The 22,809-nt window shown below is 41.3% G+C and overlaps 1 long non-coding RNA gene across 2 annotated transcripts; it reads left to right on the top strand.

The window, feature by feature from the left end:
• Nucleotides 1–6,160: 6,160 nt before the first annotated feature.
• On the top strand, nucleotides 6,161–22,570 carry LOC110132670 (uncharacterized). Of its 2 annotated transcripts, none has more exons than XR_002312561.2 (5): nucleotides 6,161–6,273; nucleotides 13,327–13,389; nucleotides 14,072–14,189; nucleotides 14,642–14,760; nucleotides 14,919–22,570. It is a non-coding gene; the product is annotated as an uncharacterized lncRNA (long non-coding RNA). The 2 variants fall into 2 exon arrangements; XR_002312560.2 differs by having other exon boundaries at nucleotides 13,327–13,453.
• The last annotated feature ends 239 nt before the right edge of the window (nucleotides 22,571–22,809 follow it).

Raw genomic sequence — 22,809 nt, 5'->3', positions numbered from 1 at the left:
TATCAGATACTCTTTTACTTTTTTATTTGTGTGTCAAGTCACAGACATTAAACTGTGTTCTTTTCTGACTTGATTTTGGTCAAAGATCACATCAATCCATTTCAGTGCATGTGCTCTGTGAATCTCATCCATGATCCATATACAATAGAAGAGAAATAAAATGTCAGACTTATCTGAAATGACATGAGGGGGAAGCAGATTATTGGTTAAAGGTGTATAAAGCATAAAAGATAGAGTCCAATTTTATCCAGATTAAGAGATGTCTTATTTCGTAATCCCTCAAATTCAAAAGTTTCCTATCACAAATTCTTCTCTTCTAGGTTCTTAAAGTAAAATATTTATTTTTCCATAGTTTCCAAACTGACCCCTCAGGAAACCAGTCTGCTATAAAGTATCCTTCTCATGGGCTATCTTAATTTGAATACATTATCATTCAAAACTTTTCTCCAAGGTCTTTAGGTGACACCATTAAACCTAATATTTATCATAAACCACATCATCTTTATCCATTCTTCTGTTTATTCTTCCAGTTTCTAGGTTTTCATCAAATAATTTTTTTCCTTTGAGTTCAGTTACTCTAGGGGAGAGTTCTGGGATAAATCACTCTTTTTTTATTAGTTTTTAAAAATTTCTATTTCATTTTTCATTGGAGGATAATTGTTTTACAGTTTTGTGATGGGTTCTGTCATACATCAACAGGAATCAGCTGCAGGCATACACACGTCCCTTCCTTCTTAAACCTCCTACCTCTCCATCCCGCGCCTCGAGGTTGTCGCAGACCTGGCTTTGGGTTCTTTGCATCATACAGCAAATTCCCACTGGTTATCTATGTCACGTGGGTAATGTATGTTTCAGTACTACTCAGGTCATACCACCCTCTCCCTCCTCCACTGTGAACAAAAGTCTGTTCTTTACTCCTTGGCTGCCTTGCAAATAGGTTCATCAGTACCATCTTTCTAGATTCCATCTGTATGCACTAGTATACTCTATTTGTCTTTCTCTTTCTGACTTACTTCACTCTGTATAATAGGCCTCATGAGCACTGACTCAAATGTGTTCCTTTTTACAGCTGAGTGACATTCCACTGTATATATGTACCACATCATCTTTATCCATTCTTCTGTCGAAGAACATCTAGGTTGCTTCCATGTCCTCACTATTGTAAATAGCTGCAATGAACTAGTGCTTCAGTGAACATTGGGGTACATGCGTCTTTTTCAATTATGGTTTACTGAGAATGTATGCCCAGTAGTGGGATTTCTGGGTCACATGGTAGAATTATTCCTAGTTTTTAAAGGAGTCTGCATACTGAACTCCACAGTGGCTGTATCAATTTGCATTTCCACTAACAATGCAAGAGGGGTCCCTTTTCTCTTCACTCTTCCAGCAGTGGATAAATCACTCTTAATTGCTTCTTCTCCTTTAATTCAATCAACTCTTAATTATGGTCATTTTTTCATATACAAATAATCATGATTCACAGGGAATTTAGAGAAATGCCAGTATATAAAGTACTGAGTTATTCACAAGAAAAGCAGCATTTGTTCATTTACTCGGCCAGTCCTCATTAAGTGCTTACTGTGTGCCAGGAACTTTGGGAAGTACTGGGGGGATTGGGGGACGGGACAGACGTGATTCTGATCCTTGGAGAACTCTCTGTACAATGTGGAAAGCAGACATTAATTATAGCATCCCAACATGTTCTGGTGAGCCCTCTGCTAAAAGAAATACAGAGAATGTCCTGAAATGTCTGGAAGACAGAGTCATGGACGTCTCCCTTGAAGAAGTGGTATGAAGCATGGAGGAAAGGGAGAACAGAAAAACTCCAGGAAGGCTATGAAATAGGAGCCAAATGCTGAGAGCCAGATTATGGAGGGGCTGATAAACCTTTTTAAGAAGTTTGGATTTTATTATAAGAACAGATACCAGCTATGAAAAATTTTAACAGTTTGTGTATGAATGATACTCAGATTTGGATTTTGGAAAGATTATTCTAGCTGAAGTTTGGAGACAGTCTGAAGGGAAAACCCTGATGGGACAGAAGTTTCGAGGTATGTGTGATGTGGCATTGGCTTACGTTAGGACAGTGGAGAAGGAGAGAAGTGAGTGAATCTGAGAGATATTTAAGATATTGAACAGATAAGACTTGGTGGAAATTGGTTGTAAGGCGTCAAAGGAAGAGACGAGTCCAGGATGGCTTCCAGCTTTCTGGCTTGAACAAAGGGAGGTGCCTTAGTGAGACAGCAAGTACTAGACAAGATGTAGATTCTCAAGGCCACAGAATGTGAGTATTCCCCCTTGGACATGTTGAATTTGAGGTGTGTAAGGGGTATTGGTAGATATGTCTAGTGAGCAATTAGATATATAAGCCTGGAGCACTGGAGAGGAATCCGGGCTGGAGATACAAGTCAGGACAATCAGCCTGTTGAGAGTAAATTGATGTTTTGGAAGTGGTCAATACCTCACCAAACATAAAGAAAAGAAAAATGACTAAGAAGCCCTGAGGAACACGTCTTCTAAGGAATCATTAAAAGAGGGGGGAGCCAGCAAAGAAGACCAGCTAGAGAGGCTGGGAGATGACCAGGAGGGCCAGTGACAGAGCCAGTGGTTAGAAGCTTTCAAAAAAAAAAAAAGACATGTGCAGCAGTGGCCAAAATTGCTGATAACAACGTATGTTTTCCTTTAGGATTTAGTGACACGTGGCCTTGTCCAGTGAAGGGACATAGTCAATTTCAACGAGTTCACACACAAGTAAGGGATGAGGAAGTGGGGCAGTGAGTGCAGAAAATGAAAAAATCTGTTGTAAACTGGAGTTTAGGGATGCAGTGGGAACTGTCAGGAGAGGTATGGCTAGGGAGAAATACTGTTCTTGCTTGTTCTTTGGAAAGAAAAGGGTTGAGAATGTTTCAGTGTTCACAGAAATTATCCCATAAAGAAAGAAAGGCTGAAGGAAACAAGGGAGGAAGTATTCACTTGATAGTTTAGTCCCTAAGAAGGCAGCCAGAGGTAATAAATACATAAATAAATAAGTAAATAATTCACTATGCTTTTTTTTTTGTGTACAGAAGCTGTCCTAGGACCATTATCTCATTTGACTCTTATGCAGCCTCTCTGAGAAATTCCATTATTATTAGCCCATTTCTTCAAGATGTGGAAACTGAGGCACAGATAGGTACCAAGGCCACCCAGTACATGGTGGGGCTGGGATTCATATCGGGGTATGTGACTTGAGACTTGCACCCGTGGTCACAAGGCCCTGTTGTGGGATCCACAGCCTAGCTGGAGATATAGATGGGAGGTGTCCACCCTTGCTCTTGTAAGAGGTCTGGGGAGGAGGGGCTTGTCTGGATGCAGATAGGTGTCAGATTGGTTGGCATTATCAATTTCTTAGGGATGCCGTAACAAATTACCCCACTGTGGGTGGTGTAAGAACAGAGGTTTATTCTCCCACAGTTTTGCGAGTCTGAAGTCTAATGTTAAGGTGTCATCTGCTCTCCCTCCGTCTGAAGGGGTCACTTGTCTGGGGTCGCATACCTCCGGTCTCTGCCTGTATCTTCACTTAGCTGGCATCTCTGTGTCTCAGAACTCTTTCTGCCATTCTCTTACCAAGAGACCTGTCATTGAATATAGGGCTCACCTTAAACCCAGGATGATCTCATCTTGAGACTCTTAGTTACATCTGCAATGATTCTTTTTCCAAATAAGTTCACAGATTTTGAGGGTTAGGATCTGGGCATATTTTGGTGGGGGCGGGGGTACTATTCAATCCACTACAGTTAGAAAGATGAAGGAGTTTCTGTCTGATGGATCCCTGTATTCTATGAAGTAGAGTATGAGTACTTTTCTGAGATTGAACTCAGAAGTAGAGGGGTCAAGTATCTGAGGAGTGAAGAAATCTGGGAGTGATTATTATTGAAATGTGGAGAGTTGACTGAATAGGAAACAATATGTTTGTGGAGCAGCATGCAGATGCAGATAAAGTTTGTTATCATTAACTTATAGCTGTGTGATTTTCTCTAACAGCAATATGCAGCCGGGTACACGCATGGAGAAAGCTGACAGATGAAATGACAGGAGTTACAGTCAAAACGGAGGGGCATGGATGGGGAAGCAGGACAGAGGAGGAGGTTTGGGGTACTGGTGGGGCAGTGGTGGGGGGAGTTCTGTCCGTAGGAGCAAAGCTGGGTGTGTATGGAAACAGGGTCCGAGGAGGACTGATGGATGGGTCAAAAAGCAGGCGAAACCCTGAGAGCAGTTCAGTGAACTCTCTGTGATACTACAAGGTTATTCTCAGGGTGTGGAGTGTTTGATCGTATTGTTTTACATGAGGAAAAGAATCTGGTTGCTGTAGATGCAAAGGAAGGTTAATGGAAATGGACAAGTCAAGAGAGAAGGCAGGGATGGAACAAAACAGAAACAGATTCAAGGTTATAGAGAACAGTGGTTACCAGGGAGAAAGGTGATAGAGGGGTAGGGGATTAAGGGGTACAAACTACTGTGTATAAAATAAATAAGTGTCAAGGACATGTTGTCCATCACGGGGAATATAGCCAATGTTTTATCATAAGTCTAAGTGAAATATAATCTATAAAAATACTGAATGATTATGTTGTACACCTGAAACTGATATAATGTTGTAAATCAACTATACTTCAGTTATTTTTTTAAAAAAGAGAAGGCAAGGTTCAGGACAGGCCATCCATGTGAAGAGAGTCACACAGAAAAATGACAGGACCTGGGTGGCAAATGCTGCTGATGGTGTGACGTCTGAGCTGGGACTCAGTGGTTGGAAGAGGCTGTTGAGGTGGGTGTGGGTCTCTTGGAATGACACTGGGTGCTGCGTTAGTGAAGATTCTAAGAGAAACAGAACCAATAGAGAGAGAGAAAGTGAGTGTGTATCTGTGTGTGTGTTTACAGAGAGGGAGGGAGGGAGAGAGAGAGTTATTGATTGATGTATTATTAGGAACTTGCATATGTGACTATGGAGGCTGAAAAATTCAGACCAAGGAGAACAGACAGTATAGTTCCATTCTAAGGCAGGAGAAGACTGATGTTCTAGCTTGAAGACAATCAGGCAGAGAAGAATTGTTTCTTAGCCTTTTATTCTACTCAGGTTGTTAACGGATTGGATGGAGCCATCAGATGCGGAGGGGCAATTTGCTTTACTCAGGCTACAGATTCAAATGTGAATCTCATCCAGAAATACCCTCACAGATACACCCAAAAATGATGTTGGACCAAAGATCTGAGCACTCCCTGCCCCACTCAAGTAGATACATAAAATAAACCTCCACAAACACCTTGATTCCATGAATAGTCCTACTCTACTGGTCTTAGTCTCCCTGATTTTAAATGAAGGGGTAAAGAAGATTATTGCTAAAGGTCCTTCTAATTTTAACTTTCATGTTTTGAAGTATAATTTCAAACCCTTAGGGTGGGAAGAAAGTGTTAGTCACTCAGTTCTGTCCAACTCTTTGTGACTGCATGGACTGTAGCTCATCAGGCTCCTCTGTCCATGGAATTCTCCGGCAAGAACACTGGGGTAGGTAGCCATTCTCTTCTCCAGGGGATCTTTCTGACCCAGGAATTGAACTTGAGTCTTCTGCATTGTAGGCAGATTCTATACCATCTGAGCCTCCAGGGATATCCTGGTGGAAGGGTGGAAAGAAACATCATGTTAAAATTCTCCTTAATTAAACATAACCCAGAAATGACTCCTGTGAATCCACAGATCTTGGAGACTAATGATTAATCTCAAATTCTGGCTAATACTCACTATTTACCTGCTTTTAAAAAATATTTACTTATTCTTGGTTGCACTAGGTCTCCATTGCTGCATGCGGGCTTTCTCCAGTTTCTGCAGGTGGGGGCTGCTCTTCATTGCAGTGTGCTGGCTTTTCGCTGTGGTGGCTTCTTTAGGTGGAGAACATAGGCTCTAGGTGCATGGGCTTCAGTAGTTGTGACTCTTAAGTTTAGTTGCTCCATGGCATGTGGGATTGAACCTGTGTCCCTGCATTGGCAGACAGATTCTTATCCACTGCGCCACCAGGGAAGTCCTCTTTTTTAACAACAACAACAACAACAACAAAAACATAAAAGTCTTAACAAAACTTTCAACAGCACAACCACAGAAACTTCTCCTTCTTTCCCCACAGAAACCATCAACACATGGTTCCAAAATCTCCCTGGGCAACAAGAACTAGTTCTGGCTTGTTCTCAGTCTTCTCTGAGTGTGGATTAAGTGATACTGTGTCAGGACAGCCGTCATCTCAGGTGAGTCTCTCATTTAGGTCAATGTAGCAAACTTGCCTGCAAGCCATGAATTCCAAGTGGTTACCTTTGCTTGAAATCTGTGCATTTTATAGGTGGGCTGACTATTTCCATTGAAGTAGGTGTACCTTAAAGTAATAAATACAGTCCTTCCTGGAAGCATGGGTTGGGATGAGAGGACATTTTGAAGAGTAGCACATTTGCCTAGTTTGGGGTTAAGGACAAAGAGAGTGGGAGTTCAGCCCTCAGTGCACATGCTTCTGCTGGAGGAGTTAGATAGAGAAGCATCTTCTCAGACTGGCACACTTTATCTTTACTCCACTTGGAATGCCCTTCCTCCATCTCCTCACTTGATGACTTGGAACAACCTCTGAAATGTCAGCCTCCCGTAGGCAGCTTTTCTTGGCTTTCCTTCCCACCCACTCTCATCTGGATCAGGTGCTCTTCCTTTGTCTGCCTGTCGCCTCCCTGTGTGTATGTCTGTCATGGCATTCCCCGTGGCATATTTACTTGTCTTTTATTTCTGTCTCCCCGACACAATGGCTGACACATGAGGCGATAAATTCATTTATACTGAAGTCATTTAATTGTGCACTTTTGATGAATTTGTCATTATCTTGCTCCCTTTGCTATGTCTGGCAACTAGTTTATATCCATCACTATGCTAGCAACTAGGAGCATACAGATAAAATATAGGAGGTCCTGGCATTCATGAAGTGTGTATTCAGGTAGGAGAGACTGACAAAGAGGAATGCAGTAGAAGAAAAGTAAATAAGGTGGCCATGATTTGTAATTACTATGTCACGAAGGGAATAAATAAGAGACAGACAGAGGCTGATGGGTGAAGGCACTCTGGGTAAAATGAGTAACAAGCCTCTCCCAGTTGGTGATGCAGGGTAGAAGTAGGGAGGCAAATACTTCAGGCAGAGAAAATGGCAAGAGGAGGAGCTCAGTTAAATGTGGATGGAGTAGAGTGAGCCAGGCATCCTGGAAAGACATAGAAGTGGGATCACTCAGAGATGTTGCCGATAGTTAAGAGTTCGGAAGGGAGGACTCGGGAGACGAGTGAGGAAGTGCTACAGGATCATCATCCGTGAAGGGGATGGTCTTGGAGTCATGCAAGGGCAGTAAAGACAGAAGAATGTAGGCTTGATATTATATGGTCATGTTTTTGATAATTTAGATGAGAATGATGAAGGAAAGAAAGGAATCAAGGATGTCTCTTACTGAAATAATGGATTGCTGTGTACCGATTTGGGAAGATTTGGAAGAAGGAGAAAGAAACAGCCTCAAGATCCTACTGTACAGCATAGGGAACTATATTAATATCCTGTGATAAACCATAATGGAAAGGAATATAAAAAAAGAGTGTATATGTATGTATAACTGAATCATTTTGCTGTGTAGCAAAAATTAGCCCGACATTGTAAATCAGCCTATGGTCACCTAATCTATGACAAAGGAGGCAAGAATATACAATGTTGAAAAGACAGTCTCTTTAACAAGTGGTGCTAGAAAAACTGGACAGCTACATATAAAAGAATGAAATTAGAACTGTTTCTCATGGCATGAAGCTAATTTCGCCAGTTCTTAAAGCGCCTTCCTGGTGGCTCAGTGGTAAAAAATCCGCTTATAATGCAGGAGATGCAGAAGACATGGGTTCGATCCCTGGGTTGGGAAGATCCCCAGGAGGAGGATATGGCAACCCACTCCAGTATTCTTGCCAGAAAAATCCCAGGGACAGAGGAGCCTGGTGGGCTACAATCCATGGGGTCACAAAGAGTCAGACACAACTGAAGCGACTAAGCACACAAGATACTCAACTGGAATTGGCAATATTTGATAGAAACCTGGAAGGTCACTGCTCTTTGGCTTTTTAACTCCTTTTTTGGCAGGGACAGACTCCTCTTCATCTATGTTTTTTCTTTTCTGAAACTAGTTTGTGTGGTAGTTTATAGTTTTTTGATGAAATTCAAAGTTCTGTGTCAGTTATTGCCCCTCAATCATGCTGCAGGGGTGAAGGCTGGCCAGGACACCTGGCTGTGTGTGGTGGGAAGAGCTGATTGTCATGGTTCCTAGACGGGGCTTCTTAAAGGCTTGGAAGGAGACGGGCGTATAAGAAAGAGAAAGCATTTGTGCAGGAGAAGAGAAAAATGGAAATGATAAAAAGGAATGATTTCAGTTCTGCCATGTGCTGCAGAATCCTTAACATTCATATCTGCCTTCCACAGAACATCTTATAAAATTTGTGCCACTTGTCAAAGCTGACACTGCTGCTTCCTGGGCCTAGTGTGGAGTCACCACAGAGGCTACCCAAGGGGTAGCCCGTGCACATTTGGGTTACATTAATTTTTTATTGTGAAATAAATTATTCATAGCCAAGGATGTATATAGAATATATGAACAGTTTAAAATGTATAATTACAATCATAAAATAAGCACTCAAGTTCCAACTAGCCAACTTAAAAAGAGAATATTGCCAGTTTCTCTGAAGACGCTTGGGTGAACCTCCTCAACGGTGAGAGATTAGTCGCTTAGTCTACCCCGTAGACTGGCCTGTCAAGATCCTCTGTCCGTGGGATTCTCCAGTCAAGAATACTGAAGTGGGTCACCACTCCTTCTCCAGGGGATCTCCCTGACCCAAGAATCGAACCTGGGTCTCCTGCATTGCATACAGATACTTTACTGCCTGAGCTATGAGGGAAGCCTCAATGGTATCCTTCTCCTACTTCCAGAGGTAACAAATCACCACCTTAGTTTTCTTTATTGTTAAATAATAATATGTTGTTGTTGTTCAGTTGCTAAGTTGTGTCCAACTCTTTGTGACCTCTTAGACTTCAGCACACTAGGCTCCCCTGTCTCACTGTTACTTGGAGTTTGCTCAAATTCATATCCATTGAGTCAGTGATGCCATCCAACCATCTCATCCCCTGTTGTCCCCCAGCTTCATTTATTTTTAAACTATGTGGAAACATATTTTTAAACTATATGCTTTGGTTCCATCATCATTATACTTTTTGAGATTCATCCATGTCCTTAGAGGTACAACAGTTTATTTATGTCCATAGATGTGTTGTGCTCCACGATATGGAAATACCACGATTTATTAATACACCCTGCCTTTGACAACATGTGATTTGTTTCCAGGTTTTTCTGTTGTGACCAGTACTGCTAGAATATTCTTATATCTCATGGTGCAAGAGTTTTCAGATCATATACTTAGGAATAAGATTGCAGAGTCATAGGCTATATCCCTAGTCGATCTCATCAGGGTATACTTTTTTGCTTCCCAAAGTGATTCTTATCAATTTTATGTTGTCTTTTCAGCAAAAACAATAAGGATTATATCCAATATGAATAATAACAGAGATTTTGCAAACCTGGAGGCAATGTTATTAGTTGTTCCTCCCTGTAGAGATAGCCACGGTGCAGGAAATGGGTAGACACTCAGGCAGGTGAAATGTTAGTGATACATGTTCCTTTGTTTCATTTCTTTCTTCCCTAACCTTCATTCTCAAACAGGAATATCTTTTAACATGTGGATGTAGTTAGGAGTCTGGAGAATGTCAGAAAGCAGAAGATTCAAAGTTTGAGGCAGAAAAAGAAGGGGACATTGCCCTGCACACATATTTGAGGATCTGGAATGTCCAACAAACAGTGAAGGGGTAGGGGTTGCTGTGCAAACATTTTTGTCAGAAATTTTGGCCCCAGAGTTGAAATGCTTTTTGCAGCTAGGAATTTCCATGGTCACTGTTGGATGCGTTAGTGAGAACTGCAAGTTTTTCTAACCTTTCATCCCCAAAGGATATGGAAATGCGAGTATCATCCTGCCTAAAATTCTGGTACCCTGACACTAAGGCCACTTTGTCCTGTGTTTCCTGAAGTAAGAGTACCTGGTACCCACACATCTTCGTCTCTGCCTCCTCTTCCCTTCTAGGAGATCAGCCATTAGCCAATCACATTAGAAAAACAACCTTAAATCCAGATCCCTGAAAATTAGATATTGTCCCAACTTTAGAGATGAGAAAACTGAGGCTCAGAGAGGTGAGTAACCCAAGATTAGGTCACTCCTAAGTGGTAGGCTAGAAAGCTGAAGCCACACTGGTTTAACCGCATCTGTGTTTTTCCTCCCTGTTTTACCCTGTTCTTCTGTTCTCTGTCTTGTCCTTTATAACCGTATGGTCCTGAACAAGTGTCTTCTGCTGTCGGAGCTTTAGGTTGAAAATTAGCAGTTCACATAGGTTTAATGAACATTTATTAAAAAATGAAAATCACCCTATGGACATCTCACATTCTAGTGAGAGCAATGTTCTGAGCTGGCAAAAGATCTTTCTCCCTCTATCTTAATACTGGTCTTGTTGCTACTATTTTTATAAAGTGAAAGTGAAGTCGCTCAGTCATGTCCGACTCTTCGCGACCCCATGGACTGTAGCCTACCACGCTCCTCCATCTATGGGATTTTCCGGGCAAGAGTACTGGAGTGGCTTGCCATTACCTTCTCCAGGGGATCTTCCCGACCCAGGGATCGAACCTGGGTCTCCTGCGCTGTAGGCAGGAGCTTTACCGTCTGAGCCACAAGTGTCTTCTAAATCTACGCTTACAGCCTGTGGCTAAACATGTGAGTGTAGCCTGTTCCTCAGCTGGTGTGTGCCTACAGTTGGGTAGGTCTTGACTGTAAAACTTGCTCCAGTGTGTTCTTGGTTGTCTGTTATTTTGATTTCATCCTATTTTGCCAACCAAGAGCATGTTTCCTCTCATAAAGGTGAGTTTTTTGTGGAGGCCTTTTTCAGATCTGCTGTTACAAACGCACACACACCTTAGCGCTGGTATCTGTCTCAGGAAAGCAGTCAGGCTTGGCAGCACAACGGGTACGCCCATCAGTATCCACGGGAAACTGCTATTGCAGCCTCCCAGGTTCATGACTTCTCCAGTGACACCTCTCCTTGCTAACAGGGGGTCAGAAACAGAGACAGGAGGTGTAATTCAAATGTGGGAAAGATTCAAATCAGCCTCTATCTTGGTGTGGCTCGGGGAAACCCAGTCCCTGCCACCTAGGAGGCTAACTGATTCAGACCTTTCTCCTCTGGGACAGCCACCTTGCTGCCTTGCATGCTGGTCCACCTCACCTGTTTCTCTCTTACTTTCCTGGTTGGAGAGAAAGATGCTGGTTCTCCAGGGTAGCCCTCATCCCCTAGGAATGTGAAGACCATGATCCGAGGAGCTGTTCTCTATGACCCCAGCCTGTGTGCATATGTGTGTGTGTGCGCTTAGCTGTGCTCACCGCTTTGCAGCCCCATGGACTGTAGCCTGCTAGGCTCCTCTGTCCATGAAATTTTCCAGGCAGGAATGCTGGAATGGGTTTCCACTTCCTACTCCAGGGGATCTTCCTGACCCAGGATTGAACCGGCATCTCTTGGGTCCCTTGCATTGGCAGGTAGATTCTTTATCACTGTATTATCTGGGAAGCCCCCTTTATGGCCCTAAATACTCCCGAAAACAATTAATTGAGATTAAAAGAAGTTCTAAACTCTTCTAATAATGCACTTGAAGAACAATATTAGGGATCTCAGGTTCTGATTCCTTTTTGCAGTTGGTTGCCCTGTAATCCTGTGTCCTCTATTCGAAAACTGGGTAGAGAATCTCAAAAAATCATCAAGGTTACTGAGAATAGCAATGGATGAGAGACTAGAAGTTTCTCATAGTCTAGAACAGTAGCTAGCAAACTTTTTCTGTAAGTCAGATAATAACTATTTTAAGTTTTATGGTCCATTCTGTCTCTGTGGAATATGAAGCTCTGTGTGAATTTACAATCTTTAAATGCATAAACACCATTCTTGGCTCAGTAGCCTTACAAAAATGGACCACAGGCTGGATTTGGCCTGTAGTTTGCTAACTGCAATCCTATAAACTCATCTGCAATTTTAGAGCAGCTGGATATTAGAGAAAAATCCTCTAGAGACTTAATATGGTATATTTTGAGAGGAAGCAATGAGCAGAAATATCAGGCTCAAGCATGAGTAATTAGAAAATAATCTGGAGAACAAAATGGACAAAGGAGAGTAAAGGTAAGGGAGAACTGAGATTGTGAGGCAATTATTTAAAGGAATTAGGGATGTGGAAAAGAGGCAAGGGCAGGGGATGAGGACTGAATGGAGTATCTTGAACAAAGTAGAGAGTCTGGGAAAATGGTGTAAATGAGGCAGATTTTCTCCTAAGCATGTGCATGCATGTATGCATGCTCAGTCACTTCAGTCGTGTCTGACTCTTTGTGACCCTACAGACTGTAGCCTCCCAGGCTCCTCCATTCATGGGGTTCTCCAGGCAAGAATATTGGGGTCGGTTGCCATGTCCTTCTCCAGGGGATCTTCTCAACCCAGGGATCAAACCTGCGTCTCCTGCATCTCCTACGTTGCGGGTGGATTCTTTACTGCTGAGTCACCGGGGAAGCCCCTCCTAAACATAGTTACTGGCAAATACACACAAGTCCTGCTGTGTAGCAGACTGGATTTGCATAGGGATATGAGGAGGAATTTACTCCCGTCTGTGGCTTTCCACTACATGCATGCGTGCTCAGTCACTTCAGCCATGTCTGACTGTTTGTGACCCTATGGTCTGTAGCTCACCAGACTCCTCTGTCCTTGGGATTCTCCAGGCAAGGGTATTGGGTGGGTTGCCATTTCCTCCTCCAAGAGATCTTCTCAGCCCAGGGATTGAACCTGCATCCCCTGCATCTCCTGCATTTCAGGCAGATTCTTTCCCGTGAGCCCCCAGGGAAGCCTGGCTTATCACTTCGGTCCTCTTTTAACTGTGTCAGGTCACAGGTCTTCACTTGCTTTCCTGCCACCATCCAACACTGTTAGTTTAGTGCTTGTTCAATCAGCTTTCATGATTGAAAAATAAAAAGGAGGGAAAGAGTGCATTACGTCCCTGGGCGTAGGTTGGCAAGGGTGACTGGGAAGAATGCAATATTGTGGAACATTTTCTGTGGATTGAGAAGTAAGTGCAATAACATCAATCATGGCACTTTAACCAAAATACAAACATGTTTTCTCACAGATAATTGACCACGAGAGGAAACTCAAGACGGACAAAGAGGACAATTGGAATATTAATGAAGAGGTAATACATGTCAAAGAGAAAATAAGAAAATGGATTTCAACTGTATGACTGGGTTGAAAAGCAGGTAAACAGGCCAATTTATGCTGGGAGATAATTTGAAAGGCTGAGATCTTTTAATACCCAAGAAATATTGAACATCACAATATTTGCACAATATATTGAACATCTGAAACAGGCCCATTTTCTCAGAATGATGGAAGAGCCCTGAACTAGGAATCAGAACGTCTTGGGTTTAGCTTTTAGTCTGCTCGGTAATTTGAAATCCGTGTAATCTGTGTGATTGAGCTTTTCCAAGTCTCATTTCCTCATCAGTAAAATGAAGATGGTATGTTTTTCTTTTTCCATACTGTTATTTTGATTTATACATGCATATTAAATGGCTTTGTAAAGCATTGGTAACTATGATAATGATGGAGATTTTATTAGTTTTAGTATTTTATTATTATTTATTACTATTTTATTAATGAGTTGGCTTCACTAATAGAGCAGGCTGGGTATTATGATTAGGGGCTTCCAAAAGACTAGCCGCCTGTCAAATTTTGCATAAATTGAACTGTAATAGTATGATTAAATCATTTCATGAGGTCCAAAGTTTCTACAGTCCTTAGGTTATGAAAATAAGAAATATTAAAAAATACAATTACATTAAAGATGAAATTTAATTCAATTGTGTCCCTCTCAGCACTTGATTAGCCGGCCATCCTAGCAATATCTGGAGAGAATGGAGCCGAAGAGAGAATTGCCGAAGAGCTCTGGGTCACCACAAAAGTACTGAATGAATGCCTGTCTGAACATCAGAGGTGGGCAGGGCATTAAGGAAGAGAGGGGTGGTCTTTTGCAATTGTCTTTACAATTTTGACTCAGGATAGTTTGTTCTGCCCATATCTAGGGGTTTTGACAGAGGGCAGCCTGTGATCTTTTTTCCTTTGAATTCCTTCCCAGTGCCCTCTTTTCCCCTAAGCAAGTATTCTCAATACAGGATCCTGACTAACCCTCCTAGAGTTCTTATGGCATAGATAGCTAATGTCCCACAGAGAAAGCATGCTTCCCTTCCAGGAGCCTTATATCTTACAACCTGTACTCTAGGAGACTTCCAGGAGACTTGCCAAGCTGCCTGTGTCTAGGTGGGGCTGGGTGCCACCGCCAGGTTGTATGGATGTGATGTGTGTCACGTAGAGGCTGAGCTAGTTAAGAAGCAAGTGCTTTCTCCACTCTCTTTTTTTCTTGTCTGCTTACTGAAAATTGATACCAGTGGTAATACTGGAAATCAAGTCTCAAGGATGGAACTGCCACTCAGATGGAAGGAAACTGGGCATCTGAGTCGCTACTTGGAGAGCTGCCCTATCAGGAATACCTACATCATACTGGAATGTGAGCAAATAATCCACTGGGACTTTTGGGTTTTCTGGTATCACCTGTATTAATACAGCTATTGATATAGTAAACCTTCCCAGACTATTCCTTTCTCTACAAATTGCGATCAGCTAGCCTTTTCTCTTGGTATTCAGCCCTTTCCCTTTCTTCCCTAGGTCCTTTCTACCCTTCCTGCTGAAAGTTTGTTGCTGAGCCGTGAAAGACACTGGGATTCTTGGCCTCCAGAGGAGAGGAATTCAGTCTGGAGCCAGTGGCAAGGCTTTGATCACTCAGAGCTTTTGTGTGATAAAGTTTTATTAAAGTATAGAAGATATAGACAAAGCTTCTGACATAGACACCAGAAGGGGGCAGAAAGAGTGCCCACCTGCTAGCCTTTAGCAGTATGTCATATACCTATCAGCAAGCTGCTAATTAGAGAAAGGAAATGTCTCAAAACTCAGAGTGGCACCAGGCCCCTCACCCACAACATGCATTTTGAGATAGCATTGGCACAAGGTGAGTCATCCCGGGCCATAAAACATTGACATGAATCTTGAAGAAAGGCAGGTTTCCAAGTAAGTGTATAGTTTCATAAAAAAACAGAGTAGAAGAACAATGTATGAGTGAAACATAACTGGTTTGTTGAGCCCTTATCGGTCCTGAGTCTTAAGCGAAACCGATTTGAAGAAAGACGGAGTTTAGGGTAACTACATAGTTTATTAACATAGCTTAAGAAAACATTTCCATAAGAGAAACGCATTGGTTAGCTCAAGGTTTGAGAAAAGTTAAGTTCAGGTGGAACCAAGGTGTCATCATGGCAACACAAAATTTTAAAAGAAACCTTTTAATTTTGTATAGAGAAGGAAAAACATCTGACACTTGTAGTTTGTTTTCTCCTGCCGCTTAAGGGAGAGATAAAACGTGTCTGATCCTTGCAGCCTATTTCCTTCATTTGGAGACCTCAGGCCTTCTTCCCTGATACCCTCCCACTACCATCATCTTCAGATGAATAATGACATTAGCAAAGGCCAAGAACAGAACAGTGGTTATTTCATTCATGCGTACATTCATTGATTCATTTGTTTGTTTTTTCTCTGCCTGACTCAAATGCATGGTAGTAGCCCAGATGTTGGATAGGAGCCAAGAACAGATGTTTGCAGGCTATTACCCTAAACTCTTATATTGGATATAAAAAAGGCATAAACAGTAAAGACCATAAGTTTCGATGGCATGACTTTAAATTGGGAGTCTAGAAGAAGTGTGCTTTCTCACCAGTTTACATCCATGCGATTTGTTTCATTTTTATTTCTTACTTCTCATGTGGCAGAGTGCACTTGAGATGTAAGATTCACCAGTGGTGCACCCTGTGGTCGCTATAGGGTTTATAAAGCCAGCATAGGGAGATCAGAGAGTTGTTTAAAACCTGAAGCCATGTTGTGAGCCTGGAACCCAAGTTTAAATACTTGGATATAAGAGAAACTGAGAGCCCATGTGTTGAAGGAAGATAAAGTTACACACGCAGAGCAAGTAAACGAAAACCTAGAGAACAGACACAAAAAGGAGGTTACAAAATCACACTGAACTCGTGTCTGAGAGCTCATAATTTTCCCACTTATACAGATTGTGCTCCCAGGTATACTTGCGATTTGATCAAGTACAATCTATACTTCAAACAGTTGTCCTAACCTGTTATTTTAGTAATGATGTTGGGTATAACTGTGGTTTCTAAACAAGAAAATTATTCCACGGTCACTTAGGGATTAAGTGGCTTAACTGGAATGAAACCATGATTGCAGGGCTCACTTTATAGTTTCTATCACCAGTTTATACGGCCAGTATAGAATCTCACTGGCCTTGAATAATCCTTTAACTTTCCAAGAGCCAAATACCTGGCTTTGGAGGAAGAGATTCTTCTTATGTGCTGGAGTTTGGACCAGGCTCTGTTGTTTGAATCCTGACTCTGCCACTCACTATCTCTATGACTCAGTGAGTTACAGAAACCTCTCTTTGCCTCATTTCACTCATTAGTAAAATGAGGATAATCATATGACCTGCCACTGGTTGTCAGAGGGATTAAATGGACCAAGAGGAGTAAATCATTAGAACAGTGTCTGCTAAATAGGCATCAGTTTTTGCTATTGTTTTTCTGTTGTGGGTTAAGAGCATTTCCTCCTGTTTGAGCTTTTGTTGGAGTGGAATGCAGCTTATTCTGCCTGCAGATGTGAAGGTCCTGACTCAGGTTCTCTCAGCCTTATTTGGAGGATCCTCATAACACTAGTGTCCTTTTCCTTCCAAGTCAGAGCTCATTCCAATCTTCTCTTTTTCTTTTTCTGATTGTGCTGGGTCTTTGTTGTGTGCATGCCTTCCCTAGTTGCGGTGTGCAGGCTTTTCATCGTTGTGGCTTCTCTTGCTGCGAAGCACAGGCCCTAGGCACACGTGCTTCAGGAGTTGCAGCATGCGGGCTCAGTAGTTGGGGCTCTCTGGCTCCAGGGTGCACCTTCTCTCTAGAGCTGTCGCTTTCTCCCTTCATCTTTTCCCCACTGATTCACTCTGTCGTCCCTGTGGTCGTGTCCTCTTCCCTGGCAATTCTACCCATGGCAGCCCTGTCTTTCAGATCTGGCTCAAGAGTTCTAGTGATGAAGCGTTTTCTTTTACATTGGTGTATGGGTACTAAATCTGGAGGAGGACTAGGCAACCCACTCCAGTATTCTTGCCTGGAGAATCCCAATGGACAGAGGAGCCTGGTGGGCTACAGTCCATGGGGTCACAAAGAGTTGGACATGACTAAGCAACTAAGCACAGGATATGGGTGCTAACTACCTAACGTTTTTCAATGCTAGCTTCATGGCAGGAGAGGACACTTTAGTTCGGGATTAAAAGACTGGCCAATAGCTGTGATAATGACGCAGGTGATCAGAAAGACAGAGAGAGATGGCAGATCAAGATGCTCCAGGATCCTTGTGCAAGACAAGTCATGTGTATCTTGTCTTCTCAACTAAAACCTGTAACCAGTTGACCAAATTGCATGTCTAATAGATCACATATAACTATACACCAAAAGGAAATATTTCAAATGTCTTTTGCACACAGGACTCTGGCTCACAGAGTCCATCTTTTGGTGACAGGTTTTCTAAGGACAAAAATAACTCAAATGAATCCTAAATTTCACTCAGACTTTTTATTGTTGATGTTGTAATTTTGAAATTATCATATGTGTGTCATAGAATAAAGGAAATAAGCAGGGAATTCCCTGGCAGTCCAGTAGTTAGGACTGTGTACTTTCACTGATGAGAGCCTGGTTTGATCCCATCCCTGGTTGGAGAACTAAAATCCCACAAGCTGTGTGGTATGGCCAAAAAAAAAAAAAAAAAAAAAAGCAAATAAACGAAACTGTTGATGATATTGGAATCCAAGGTTTTCAGTGTCTGAGAAAAGACAAAATATAGAAACAAAGAAGGTAATGGAGAAAACTCTATAATATCTAATCTAAGTTGGAAATATCAATTAGAGCACAAGGTTATACATGATTTATACATAGTCTATATAAAATATAGCATGTGTTGTATACAATATAATCTGTGTGAAATTAAAAGACACTTGCTCCTTAGAAGAAAAGCTATGATAAACCTAGGCAGTGTATGAAAAAGCAAAGACATCACTTTGATGCTTTTTTAAAAAAATTTATTTATTTATTCATTTTAACTTTAAAAAATTGTATTGGTTTTGCCATAAGTTGACTTGAATCCTCCATGAGTATACATGTGTTCCCCATCCTGACCCCCCCTCCCACCTCCCTCCCCATCCCATCCCTCTGGGTCATCCCAGTGCACCAGCCCCGAGCATCCTGTCTCATGCATAGAACCTGGACTGGCGACTCATTTCACATATGATAATTTACATGTTTCAATGCCATTCTCCCATATCATCCCATCCTCGCCCTCTCCCACAGAGTCCAAAAGACTGTTCAATACATCTGTGTCTCTCTTGCTGTCTCACATACAGGGTTATCATTACCATCTTTCTAAATTCCATATATATGCTTTAGTATACTGTATTGGTGTTTTTCTTTCTGGCTTACTTCAATATGTATAATAGGCTTCAGTTTCATCCACCTCATTAGAACTGATTAAAACATATTCTTTTTAATGGCTGAGTAATATTCCATTGTGTATATGTACCACAGCTTTCTTATCCATTCATCTGCTGATGGACATCTAGGTTGCTTCCATGTCCTGGCTATAATAAACAGTGCCACGATGAACACTGGGGTACATGTGTCTCTTTCAATTCTGGTTTCCTTGGTGTGTATGCCCAGCAGTAGGATTGCTGGGTCATATGGCAGTTCTATTTCCAGTTTTTTAAGGAATCTCCACACTGTTCTCCATGGCGGCTGTACTAGTTTGCATTCCCACCAACAGTGTAAGAGGGTTCCCTTTTCTCCGCATCCTCTCCAGCATTTATTGCTTGTAGACTTTTGGATAGCAGCCATTCTGACTGGTGTGAAGTGGTACATTATTGTGGTTTTGATTTGCATTTCTCTGATAATGAGTGATGTTGAGCATCTTTTCATGTGTTTGTTAGCCATCTGTATGTCTTCTTTGGAGAATGCTTTTGAAATGTGGTGCTGGAGAAGGCTCTTGAGAGTCCCTTGGACATCAAGGTGATCAAACCAGTCGATCCTAAAGGAAATCAAACCTGAATATTCACTGGAAGGGCTGATGCTGAAGCTCCAACACTTTGGTCACCTGATACGAAGAGCCAACTCATTGGAAAAGACCCTGATGCTGATAAAAATTGAGGGCATGAGGAGAAGGGGATGACAGAGGATGAGATGGTTGGATGGCATCTCAGTGGACATGAGTTTGAGAAAACTCCAGGAGATACTGAAGGACAGGGGAGCCTGGCATGCCGCAGTCCTTGGGTTGCAAAGAATTGGACTCGATTGAGGGACTGAACAATAACAACAGCGATTTATATTTACCTGTGTGTAATCTATAAGTCTATTATATATCTATGTCTATATACATATGTGTGTGTATGTGGAGAGAGAGACAGGGAGAGAACAAAAATTTGAGAGTATGCTCTACTCAACAAAAGAGTTTAGAAACCGGCATACTGCAGTAGCAATGAGCACACCTGACATGAAGTGCTGTTTTCTAAAATACAATCTTCAGTAAAAAGAACCAAGGCTCCTTAGAGAAATGACAAGTTCTAGCTTTGAAGCAGGAGAAATTTAAAGTGAGGTTAAGATTTCTTATGCCATCATAATGGAAAGAAATTCCAAAGAGTAATAGGGGTCTTGCTAAAAGGAAACAGCTCTCACTGGACAAGTTTGGGACAATATTAACCTCAAAAGAATAATGCTTGTGATTGATTATATCAATCAAAATCCCTGACTTTATAATGATACTCAAAAAAAGGTAAAAAGAAAAAGGGGAAATAAAACCCTATTTACTACAGTGGAGATTCTTAGGACAGCAACTTCTTATTATGAAAATTAGTAATTAAAAGGAGATAATTAAGCTTTACTCTATGTTAGTCTGGGTTATGTCACAACCTCAAAATCTTAGTGGCTTGAAACAAGACAGTTTATTTTTCATTTTCCCTCCTCGTCTATCTTGGGTTAGCAGGTGTTCTGATCCACATCTTCCTCACTTAGGGATACAAAATGACAGAGACTCAATGATTTAGAATGCTATTGTGGCAGTAGAAAGGAATGTGCTAGAAAATGCACCATATATCTACTCGTATTTTCATGACCCAAGCTTGTTTTATGGTCATGTCCAAATTTAGGAGGGTAGACAAGTTCAATCCCACAATGGCAGATTGCGTAAACTTTTTAGGAAATAGCTTTCTTCTTCCCTTTTCCCCAGGAACACAGTAAGCGTCCTCCTTCTACTGACTTTGTGACTTGCTCCAATTGAGGCCGTGTGGGCAGAAGTGACAGCACACTGGCCTGGAGCAGTGGCTTTCCAAGGCATCTCATCCTTTGTCTCTTTAGCACTCGGGTCACCCAAGAAGAGAAGAGCAGGCCCCCAGGAGCCATTGCTGCTTTTTCAGACTCCTGGTTTGAGAGATACCCTGCACTGATCTGGAGCCTGGAGCAGAGCCCAGAAGAGCTACAGCTGAGCCACAGGCAAATCACAGACTCGTGAGTAAGAGATATTTGTTGTTGTAAGTCAGTAAGATTTGGGCTTGTTTGTTGCTGAAGCAAAAGCTGACTAATCCACCCATCATATACTCAGAAGGAAGATTAAAAGTGGAATATTGGTGGCTAGCCACATTGCCTTTTAAAGTGAAGTGAGTACTCCAGATTGCCAGCTAATAAATGTTGAAGGAATGATACCACTAGACATCCCTATTTTGCTGTCCTGAAATAATTAATTCCAGCAGTTATTATCAATGAATTTGGAACCATTAGGTGAAAGTTTATTTGGAAATAGAATATTTGGATGAGGCTAAGTAGCATCTTGTGGATTACTTCCTGCTTGCAGGGGGTTTGTTGTAGCTTTGGAGAGAGCTGGTGGAATCAAACTGTATGTCACTGATAGAGGACAGCTTGATATTGTGTGCTCCTGGTGTGATACGGTTTGAAGCAACAGCGCTGCCTCTGAAATATCCCTGCCTGAAATGTTTCATCTGTATTTAATCAAGACTTCAGCGTTTCAATATACAGGGGATACAGGAGACATAGGAGCATGTTAAATGATGTTGCAGGAGACAATGCATCAGGAATGTGGTAATTTTATAAGGTGATTGTTCTAATTTCTTCAAAAATCCCCATGTCACAGGGATTAAAAAAACAGTATGTTTGTGTGGCTGTTCTGATTTAAAAATGACAAAAGATATAAGACAAATGTAGTGCATAAGCCTTGATTGGATTCTAGTTTCAAAAAAACTCGCTAGTTTAAAAAAAAAAACTATAAAAGTTTCAAAAGTTTTTCTAGTTTCAAAAACCTATAAAAGCATCTGTTGGTCAGTTTGGGAAATTTGACCATATGGCCTGATAGTTGGATGATAACAGGGTATTTTTTTTTTAATATTCCTAGGTGATGATAAAAGTATTGAAGCTCTGTAGAAGACATTTTTCTTATAGGAAATGTATGCTGAAGTATTTAATGGCTAAATATCAAACCCAGTTTCAAATAGCTTGACAATAAATTTATGCAGATAAACAAACACCAACATAATACTTATAATTCAAGCAAATTGTTAACATTTCTTGAATCTGAGTGGTGTATACAAGTGTTCATGATATTAATCTTTCAAATTTATATTGGAAACATTCTATATAAAATGTTTCATATAAAATGGTGGAATTTGAATCTGTGCTCAAAATGTCATTCCAATCCAGAAGTCTAGCAGGATAAGTGTGACATCAATTTTTCTTTTTTTTTTAATTAATTTTTTATTGGTGTATAGTTGATTTATAATGTATAGGTTTCAGGTATACAGAAAAGTGAATCCAGTCTGTTTTAGATTCTGATATAGGTCATTACAGGGTATTGAGTAGAGTTCCCTGTGCTATATAGTAGGTTCTTATTAGTTATCTATTGTATATATAGTAGTGTGTATATGTCAATCAATTTGTTTTCTTTTACTTGCTTTTGAGCCATTTTATTTCAGGCATCCTTATCCTGAATGGTTGCTCCTGACCTTCTGCATCCTCCATATTTTTTTTTTTCCACCATGCAAAGAGCGAGCTATCAATTGATTTAGGGAAGGAGATCAATAATTACACTTTATTTGAATTATGACCCACCTGGAGAAACCATATTTTACTGGATAACTAGTGCTTCTGTTTGGAATAAACATTGCATATACAAAATGTGTGACCTTCGTGTGTTATTATTTTTCCTATAATCCCACATCTTCTGCCTCATAAAATGAGGCATATTTCTTCTTCTTTATGGCTAAATGTCTCCTTTGTTTCAGAGCACATCCTTTGCCAATGCCTTTGTAGTCCTGATCTGATCTGTTTATTCTGACTCTTTCATGCAACTTCTTTTGACACTTGGCCTTCAGCCTAACACACACACACACACACACACACACACACACACACAT

Source organism: Odocoileus virginianus, chromosome 5 (genome assembly GCF_023699985.2).
Source record: "Odocoileus virginianus isolate 20LAN1187 ecotype Illinois chromosome 5, Ovbor_1.2, whole genome shotgun sequence".
Taxonomy (NCBI): Eukaryota; Metazoa; Chordata; class Mammalia; order Artiodactyla; family Cervidae; genus Odocoileus; species Odocoileus virginianus.
This window is presented reverse-complemented; position numbering and strand designations above follow the sequence as displayed.